Raw genomic sequence first — 10,739 nt, forward strand, 5'->3', positions numbered from 1 at the left:
CCCGGCACATCTTGTAGCTAGTCCAAGAACACCAGATAAACACACCAAAGTAGGATTAGGGTGTTACGCATCGCTTGCGGCCTGAACCTATATAAAATTCCCCCATGTTGATCTTCTAAACCCGCTCTTTCCACGGCCTCGTGCCCTGTCAACCGTAGTAGGGATTCCCTGTGATCCCATAGGTGTCGTTTCCCCGACATCCTTGGTGCGCCAGGTAGGGGGGAAGGTTGTGAAAATCCAGTTTTGGAGTCAACTCATTGATTCCTCCATCGCGATGGCTCGAGAGAAGAAGGCGACGTCGATCAGCCACGCCCTGGTGCCATCAGCCAGGCGAGGCGATGCTGTCCGCAGCTACAACAATCACCCGCGTGGCGACGGAAAAAGCTAAGTCACGCAAAACCTTGAACATTTTCTTCCTTTTTATAAGGTTATTTTCCTTGAAAGTTCCTGCTCTTTGTATGGAAAACGTGCACGCAAGGAACCCTTTCACTATTGGCAACGCCCTTGTTCTATTTCGAGTCCGCTCAACAGTTCAAGCGGCCGCACTGAGAACGGCAAGGGACCTCTCCGCTATTGGCAACGCCCTTGTTCTGTTTCGAGTCCGCTCAACAGTTTGAGCGGCTGCGCTGAGAACGACAAGGTGGCTTGCCCGGCAGCACGCCCCTCGGCAGGCTACTGAGGATCGGTCCTCAAGGTGCCATAGCACGGGTTTACACGCCAGCAAGCCTATCCAACTAGGCGTAGGGTGTGTACATACAAGGAAAGATCGAACAGAAGATAACATGCTTCATTTTAAAGTACTGCAGAGTTATATTACATCAATAATTGCTGAGGTTCTAACTTAAGATAAAATTGTCTTGGTCATGAACTAGCAGCGGCAATGATCGGACATGGTTTAGTTGATTTGGATTACGTGATCATTTAGATGACTCGTGGGATGTCTATCTAAGTGGGAGTTCTTAAGTAATTTGATTAATTGAACCTAATATATCATGAACTTAGTCCTGATAGTAGATCAGTAGCTCGCTTTGTAGCCCCCCTATGTTTTTTATATGTTCATAGAGAAAACTAAGTTGAAAGATGATAGTAGCAATGATGCGGACTGGGTCCGTGATCTGAGGATTATCCTCATTGCTGCACAGAAGAATTGTGCCCTCCATGCACCGCTAGGTGACAGACCTATTGCAGGAGCAGATGCAGACATTGTGAATGTTTGGCAAGCTCGATATGAGGACTACTTGATAGTTTAGTGCGCCATACTTTACGTCTTATAACTGGGACTTCAAAAACATTTTTGAATGCCACGGAACATATGAGATGTTCCAAGAGTTGAAATTGGTATTTCCGACTCATGCCCATGTCGAGAGGTATGAGGCCTCTAACAAGTACTTTGCCTACAAGATGGAGGAGAATAGCTCAACTAGTGAGCATGTGCTCAGAATGTCTGGGTACTACAATCACTTGAATCAAGTGGGAGTTAATCTTCCAGATAAGATAGTGATTGACAGAGCTCTCTAGTCACTATCAGCAAGCTACTAGAACTTCGTGATGAACTATAATGTGCAAGGGATAACGGAAAAGATTCTCGAGCTCTTCGCGATGCTAAAATCAGCGAAGGTAGAAATCAAGAAAGAGCATCAAGTGTTGATGGTTAACAAGACCACTAGTTTCAAGAAAAAGGGCAAAGTAAAAGAAAGGGAACTTCAAAAATAATGACAAGCAAGTTGCCACTCCTGTGAAGAAGCCCAAAGCTAGACCTAAACCTGAAACTGAGTGCTTCTACTGCAAAGGAAATGGTCACTAGAAGCAGAACTACCCCAAATACTTGGCGGATAATAAGGATGGCAAAGTGAACAAAGCTATATATACATGTTATGGATGTGTACTTTACTAGTGTTCATAGTAACCCCAGGGTATTTGATACCGGTTCAGTTGCTAAGATTAGTAACTCAAAACAGGAGTTGCAAAATGAATAGAGACTAGTTAAGGACGAGGTGACGATGTGTGCTGGAAGTGATTCCAAGGTTGATAAGATCACCGTCGCACACTCCCTCTACCTTCGGGATTAGTTTTAGACCTGAATAATTGTTATTTGGTGCCAGCGTTGAGCATGAACATTATATCTGGATCTTGTTTAATGCGAGACGGTTATTCATTTAAATCACAGAATAATGGTTGTTCTATTTATATGAGTAATATCTTTTATGGTCATGCACCCTTGAAGAGTGGTCTATTTTGATTGAATCTCGATCGTGGTGATACACATATTCATAATATTGATGCCAAAAGATGAAAAGTTGATAATGATAGCGCAACATATTTGTGGCACTGCCGTTTAGGTCATATTGGTGTAAAGCACATGAAGAAACTCCATGCGGATGGACTTTTGGAATCACTTGATTATGAATCATTTGATGCTTGCGAACCATGCCTCATGGGCAAGATGACTAAAAACTCCGTTCTCCAGAACAATTGAGCGAGCAAATGACTTATTGGAAATAATACATACCGATGTTGTCGGATTCCGGGCTCCGCAGACCCTGGATAGATTCGAACTCTGGGGTGCGTGCGAAGAACTCAAGCTCCCCAGTCTGCCAACTCGTCGATCCCATGGCCTAGCTCGATGAACTGGAAGGAAATGGGATACAACAGCTTACCTAGGTTCGGGCCACCTTGCGGTGTAAAACCCTACTCCTGCTTTGTGGTGGATTAGCCTCGAGTTGGGCTGAGGAAGAACTAGTACAGTGGAAGAATAACCTCGGGAGGTGTGTTCTTGGGTGAGCTGGTGGATGCGAGGATGGACTCGATTTGATCCGCCCCGATCTACGGTGGTGGCTAGGCTCTATTTATAGTGGCCTTGGTCCTCTTCCCAAAATGAAGGCGGGAAGGGATCCCACAACAACCAAATTCGAAGGGAGACAACTAGTACATCTTATCCTGACAAAAGGTGGTCCTCACCTGCAAAGCTTCTGGTCTGACACCATGGTGGGCTCAGTGATGACCTCCGTCCCGCCGTCCTGGCGGTCTTGGTCTTGTAACATGGAAATGGAAACCTTTAGTTGATTCCTCGGGACTCCGCATCTGCGCTTGCCTCCTTAGCACCAAAGAGGAAACATGCCGCTCTACGCCCACTGGCGCCCGCCTGGCCTTGGTCGTCATGGCTTGCGTCATACGAACATCACGAGGTGAGGGCTTGCATAGAAATCTCCGCTCCTCGGGGAGCCAGCTTGAGGAGACCGCTCCTTCCGGAGGTCTTGACGTCATGCGCCTCGCGAGGCTTGGCCCCTCGCGAGGATCTTGTGTTGCTGGTGCTGAAGATGGGCCGTACCAGGCCGCTGATGGAGCCACGCCACGGGCCGCAGGCAGGCAAGTCTGGGTACCCCGGTTCCCAGAACGCCGACAGTAGCCCCCGGGCCCAAGGCGCGCTCGGACTTGGCTTCGAGGCGAAGCCAAAGGGCAAGTGTGAAGCGCCGCGGGCCCCAACCGCCTGCAGCCTCGGTCGACGCATGGCACCTGATGGGATGTGGCCGTCTCTGCTTCCCCATGCAGCCTTGGCAACCGTTCAACTTGACAAGAGCCTGCCGCATGCAGAAAAAACATCATTACTGGGGATCGTGGAAGCCGGCGGTTGGCCTCCCTCCGGCTATAAATGAGGGGAGGGGCAGAACCCCCTGCTCATCTCCATCTTCTCGCCGCTCGCTCTACCTTCTTCTTCTTTGTCTCCCCGTCTTGCCGTAATATCCATGGCGCCGACGAGAAGGTTCTCCGCCGCTGAAAAGGGGAAGGTCCCCATGCAGGCGCCGGGTTCACCGCCGCACAAGAGGCCGCAGTCGCCCCCGCGAGTATGCTGTGACCCCGGCGGTGGCCCCTCAGGGATGCGGGCACACCTCTTCGAGGGCAGGTGTCGCCTTGGGCACCCACGGCGGCGCTTCCTCTCGCTGTGAGAGCCGCCGAGGATGGGGCATCCCCTGCAACGAGGGGAGGCTCGCCGTGGTCGCCCGGCCTCCTCGGCCGCGCTTCCACTCGGCAGATGTGTTCCCTGAGTTTGTCATGTGGTCGGAGAGGCCCGCTGGCACCTGACTCCCGCTCCCGCGCTTCTTCGCGGGTGAGCTGCCGACCACGGGGCTTGATGGCCTCTAGCTGCAGGCCGACGGCTGCGGCAGCAGGGCCTCGTGCGCTGGGGTCGAAGTCACCGCCGCAGGCAGCGTGTCCTTGACTCGCGGTTGGCAGGCGTTTGCCCGCGCGTGGGGCCTGAGCGGGAGGTGCGCCCTCCATTTCAGGTACGACGGCCATGCGACCCTCTACGTGAGGGTGTTCGGGGAGGATGGCCGTAGTTCGGGGTGCTGCCCGGAAGATGGCAGCGGCGATGACGAGCTTTCCCTTGGCGACGACCACGATGATGGCATGGGTGAGCTTGCCCTTGGCAACGGCCATGCTACCTCTAGCAACGGCGGCTCCTCCTCTGGCGAGAGCACCAGTAGTGGCGGCTATGACGAACCACCATGCCACCGGGCTTGGATCGGGGAAAGTGACAAGCCGTCTCATCGTCGTGCTCCGGTGAAGTGGGAGGAACACCCACACTGAGCTCGGGTGCCACTGGAGCCTGGCCTCGGGAGTGGCTGCAGCCGTGCGGCCCACTTTTGTTTAACCTTTCCTTTCTCCTGCATTTGAAAAAAGTAGAGGGCCCCGATAGGGTGTGTAATGAACCATGGCGCTTGCGCCACTATGCTATGATTGTTATTTTGATATCGTGCCGCGATACCCGTGTTTCTACTAGGTGCGGTTAGGGTAACTTAGCTCGATGTGCTTGTGGTAGTCTCCCATGTCGTGAGGGCGCGCCTTTTCGGAGGTATCTTTCAAGGGCTTCCTTCCTGACGACTCAGGAGCCACCGAGCCTCTAGAGACGTTGTGTAGCTGCAGATTTTTTTAGAATTGGTAGGCCTTGTGAGGCGTCTCGTCCTACCTCGCACAAGCCCCCGAGCGTGGGTTGGTTGTTGTTGGTGCACCGTGTCATGATGCCCGGAGGCACGGACTTGAGGGGGTGCGCATGCTCACGGGCTCATTCGAGAGCGTCTCGCGAGGATTGAGGACGCCGAAGCTCTGGGGCGACAGGGCTTCGGTGAGGTGTGGTCGCAGGTGAGCCCAGGCGCACACACCTACCTAGCCCCCACGCGCGAGACGCGCTAGGAGGAGCAACAGGCAACAGCCGCTCCTCCTGGGACAAGGTCGGAAAGGCGAGCAAAAAGAGAGAGAAAATCCCAACTTTTGCGAACGGAAGACACGAAAAACTCCAAATTTCATTCAAGAAGCTGAAAACCAACTACAGAAAGCAAGAAAAGGAACAGCCGCGTCCGGCACCTAGACTAGTCTTCTTGTCTTCCCACTAGCACAGAGCATGGGGCCTCCACTAGGATGTGGGTGGGAGCCCCCGTGAGGCCCAGGGGCGACCTCAGGAGACTCCGGGGCGTGTACAGCCCCAACTCATTATTACGTGAGAGTGTCACGAGCGGAGACATTCATAGGTGCGGGGCCTTGCTTCATGGGTAGAACTTCCAGAGGTAGTGGATGTTCCAGGCGTTCTAGATGGGGATCTCGTCCTGCATCTCCAGGCGCACGGCGCCAGGCCTGGAGACACGGGCGATCCTGAACAGGCCCTCCCACATGGGCGAGAGCTTATGCAACCCTTCCCTGGAGAACACCCGCCTCAGGATGAGATTGCCCACCTCGAGCATCCTGGAGCAGACGTTGCGGCAGTGGTACCGCCACAGCGCCTGCTAGTACCTCGCTGCTTGGAGCGAGGCTTGACGGCGGCGTTCCTCCCTCAGCACAAGGTCCATCCCCCGCGAGGCGTCCTGGCGTGCCTCGTCAAACGCCAAGACCCGCGTGGAGCGATGCCTGACCTCGTGAGGGAGAACCGCTTCGGCTCCATAGACGAGGAAGAATGGAGTCTCGCCCGTCGGCTTGGTCGCGGTGGTGCGGATGGACCACAGCACGGACTGGAGCTCATCGAGCCAGTCCCCCTGCCGCATGCCTCGAGCTTCTTCTTGAAGGTCCTTGCCTTGAGGCCTCTCAGGACCTCCGCATTGGTGCGCTCAGCCTGGCCATTGCTGCGGGGGTGTGCCACTGAAGCGTAGCATATCTATGTTCCAAGGTTAGCACAATATGTTTTGAAAAGGTCGCTGGTGAAGTGCAAGCCATTGTTGGTGATGACGCGATTAGGTACCCCGAACCGGCTCACGAGGCCCTTGATGAACGTAACTGCCGAGCCAGCTGGGATGGTGCGTACGGCCTCCACTTCCGCGCACTTGATGAACTTGTCGATGGCGACGTAGAGGTAGCGGTAGCCCCCGGGCGCTCGAGGGAATGTGCCCAGGATGTCCAGCCCCCAGACCGCAAATGACCCTGAGAGCGGGATGGCCTGGAGGCCCTGAGCGGGCTGGTGGACTGCTTGGCGTGGAATTGATAGGCTTCATAGGATCTTACCAATTATGCGGCACCGTTGAGCGCCGTGGGCCAGTAGAATCCGCTGCGGAACGCCTTGCCCACGAGGGTGCGCGATGAGGAGTGATGCTCGCAGTCCCCGCCATGAATGTCGGCCAGCAGCTCGCATCCTTGCTCCATGGAGATGCATCATAAAGAAACATCGCTCGGACGCCTTCGATAGAGCTCACCATCCCGGATGCAGTTTGCAGTGGCCTGGTGCGCCATACGCTCTGCATCTTCCTCCTCCGACAGGGTGCCCAGAAGCAGGTACGCCTTGAACTCCTCGGTCCAGTACCCCTCTTGAGGCTCAAGCGCAAGGAGGAGGCGGGATCGACCGCAAGCTGAGGCGCCTGAGAGGGGCACTTGGGGGAGCTCCTCTTGAGGTGTTGCTGGTCCCGGGGCGGGGGGTGGGGGGGTGGTGGATCCACTGATGGCTTGAAGAGCCGCTCCTCAAAGATGCCAGGCCCCTGAGGTAGACGCCGAGACGCCCTCTTGGTGATGTCGTCCGCCTCCTTGTTCATGCCGCATGGCACGTGCTGCAATTCCAGGCCCAAGAATCGTTTCTCGATTTTGCATACCTCCTCGAGGTAGGCCTCCATGTGCTCGTCCTTCGGCTTGTACTTCTTGTGGGAGAAGTTGACGAGGAGCTGCGAGTCGCCCCTGATGGTGAGGCACCTGACCCCCACAGCTGCTGCAGCCTTGAGGCTGGCGATCAGGCCTTCGTATTCCGGGATGTTGTTGGAGGCCTTCTTGTCTTGCTGGAAGCAGAGCTGCACGGCGTAGTAGAGCTTGTCGTGGGTGGGCTTGATGAGCACGGCTCCAGCCCTCATGCCCTAACGCACGAATGCACCGTCGAAGTACATGACCCAACCATCCGGTGCTTCGTCCCCAAGCGAAAGGGAACGGTCCTCGCCCACTTCTCGATTGGGAGCGTCAGTCCATTCTGCTACGAAGTCGGCGAGGGCCGCACCCTTGATGATCCTGGTGGTGCTGAACACCAATTGAAACGCCTGCAGTTCAATGTTCCATTCGGCGACCATCCCCGCGGCGTTCGGGCTCCGCAGCACCCATTCCAGTGGGTAAGCAGAGACGACCTTGATGGGGTGGACTTGGAAGTAGTGGTGCAGCTTTCGAGAGGCGACGAGGAGCACGAGCAAGAGCTTTTGCAGCATGGGGTTCCCGCCCACACATTACGTAGCACCGTGCTGACGAAGTACACCGGGTGCTCGACGAGGGAGGAGACATTAGCGGAGTCTTGCACCTCCTGAGGCTGACGATCCTCAGGAGCCTTGTCATCCATCGGTGTAGCTGTGGCCTCGGGAACTCCGTCCTCAGGAGTCTTGCCGCCTGGTGGATTGGTCGAAGTCTTAGGAGCGTAGTTGACCGGCGGGGCGGCCGGGGCCTCAGGAGCGCCGTCCTGAGGCTGCAGCACCTCAACCGGGTGCGAGGTGCTTCATCGTGAGCCCTTGGTCGGGCGCTCCTCCCGCACCACCACCAATGCTATGCTGGCAGAGTGAGGCGTGGCAGCCAGGTAGTGCACCAAAGGCTCAAGGGGGCGCGGTGCTACCATCACCGGCGGGCTGGTGAGGTACGTCTTGAGGTCTTGAAAGGCGGCGTCAGCCTTCGGAGTCCACTCGAATGGGCCCTTCTTTTTCATCAGCTTGAAGAAAGGGAGGGCGCGCTCCCCCAGCTTGGAGATGAAACACCCGAGCGAGGTTACACAGCCTGCCAGCTTCTGCATCTCCTTGAGGGTTTGCGGCGGACTCATCCTCTCTGTGGCCTTAACCTTCTCCGGGTTGGCCTCGATCCCTCTGTGCGACACCAGGAAACCCAGCAGCTTGCCGGACGGGACGCCAAACACACATTTCTCCGGGTACAGGTCTACTTTGTGCAGGCTGGCAAATGTCTCCTCCAGGTCTTCGATAAGGGTCCTTGCCTCCGGAGATTTCACCACTATGTCGTCGACGTATGCCTTGGCATTCCTCCCGAGCTGCGACCCCAAAGCGATGTGCATCAACTGCTTTACGCAGCCCGAACGACATGCAGGTGTAGCAGTACACCCCACATGGGGTCAAGAAGGCCGTCTTCTCAACATCCTGCACCGCCATCTTGATTTGGTGATAGCCCGAGAAGTTGTCCAGGAAGCATAGCAAATCACACCCAGCGTTGGAATCGACGATCTGATCGATGTGTGGAAGCGGAAAGGGGTCTTGAGGACAAGCCTTGTTGAGGTTGGTGAAATCGACGCACATGCGCTCCTTCCCGCCTTTCTTGGGGTTGATAACTGGGTTCGCCAGCCATTCTGGATACCGCACCTCCCGAATGACGCCAGCCTCTTGCTGCTTGCGGGTCTCTTGGACGATGAACGACTGCTTCTCCGTGGATTGCCGTTGCGCCTTCTGTTTCTATAACACCCTGGATTTTGCCCTTTTCTTTTTCCTTCGATTTTCTTCGATTTCTTGATTTGATTTGCTTTTTCTGGGGCTATGTGGTTCTGAAACTTGGGAAGATCATGTCTTCCTAGGTTCTGTAGTGGCTTGTTATCCTCATCATCATCCCAAGATCATGTCATTTCCATCCTTGACCTAACCCAATATTCTTTTTAATGGGAATAATCCTTTTTCTATTAATGGAATAACCCTTTAAACCATAGGTTGTGAAGCAACCTATATTTCTGTCACTCCCAAAATTCCCAAATAATTTTCATAAATTGTTTGGGTCATATCTTCCTCAAATATGTCAAGATCCTTCCTTGGCATCATCAAAGATAATTCACAAATATTCCTTTTCTGATTCTGCCCTAAGTGGTAGTTTGGGAAGGAAGTGTCATTTATCTTTGCTCAATTGATCCCAAACTTTTTGGACATCTTTTCCTGTCCATATCATTGCCCCATGCCAAAATTCAACTCATTTTTCTTAGTAATAATTCCTGAGCAATTTGTCAAAGTTCCTATCTAAGGGAAGACATTGTAATGGAAGTACTAGCTAGGCATATCCAAATGAGTTGAGATTTTTCAAGGTCCTTCATATGATCAAATCATCGCTCTCCACCAAACTGGAGCTCATGTAACTCATCTATGTGAGCTCAGCTCCAAATCTTAGTTTCTGGTCGGATTTTCAGTTTGTGAAGCAACCATATTTTGTCTTGCTTCATTTACGCTGAAGATTTTCCAGGGTATTCTCATATCTAATCAACTCCCTCCATCATGTTTTGGCTCATTTCATCAATCCATTTGCCCTGTGCAATTTTTCCAAGTTTCTGATCAGAATGAAGCATTGTGAAGCAAGTCCCATTTTGGTATTTCCAAATGGCATGAAACTTTTACAGAAGCTTCATATGATCAAATAACCCATCTATGCCAATTTTCAGCTCAATCCAAGCTAGTATGTGAGTGCTACTTCAAAGTTTGCTATTCTGTTCAGTATGGCACTTTGCACTACATGTACTAGCTAAACCCCTCGGTATGAGCTGAAACCTTGCCATTTTACTCACCTTATTGACTGATAAACCCCAGTCAAGTCTTAGTCTAATCCTCCCGACCAATCCTCTGCAGATAGCATCAAACACCTTGCTGCCAAAATGTTTTGGCTCCTCCTGCAAATCACTTATTTGCCCCTGAACTGACTTGTTGCTTCGCTTGGACTCAGGGTATCGTGGTCATTCTACTAGACATGGTCGGCCCGTCCAGAACACGCCGCTTGAGCTAGCTCACGCGATGACCACGGGTCAGACAGGCCAAAACTGGCGCTCTGGCACGTCCTCGGCGCTGTTCTCGTCCGCTCCCTCCTCGTCTCGACCTCCATTCATGTCCTGGAGCTTACCCGTGATCGACTCAGTCACCCCATGCTCGGGTCCCCTCCTGTTTCGCCATCGTTTTCTCTCTGTCAAGCTTGCCGGTGACATGTCTCCTCTCTCCCCTCCATTGGCGTCGAGCTGGAGCTCTCTAAGGCCTCGTTTGTTTCGCATGGATCGGAGGGGTGTTCAGAGAATAAACCCCGCGAGGCCCAGAATCCCCGCAAATACCCGTCGGCCCATTTGGTAGGCGCGGTTTGGACGGCCCAATCCCCTCGATTCCCTTTCGACCCACCTGTTCCCACGCGGTTCAGAATCATCGAGGCCCCCCTCAAGCATTTGGCTGCTCGACTTGAGACGCCGCCGCCGACGCTGCGCCGCCTCCTCCCCAAGACTACGCGCCGCCTCCTCCCCAACTCGCTGCGCCACCTGACGCCTCGACGCCGGTGATCTCCTCCGGCAT

The sequence above is a fragment of the Triticum aestivum genome, chromosome 3D (genome assembly GCF_018294505.1).
Source record: "Triticum aestivum cultivar Chinese Spring chromosome 3D, IWGSC CS RefSeq v2.1, whole genome shotgun sequence".
NCBI classification, from domain to species: domain Eukaryota; kingdom Viridiplantae; phylum Streptophyta; class Magnoliopsida; order Poales; family Poaceae; genus Triticum; species Triticum aestivum.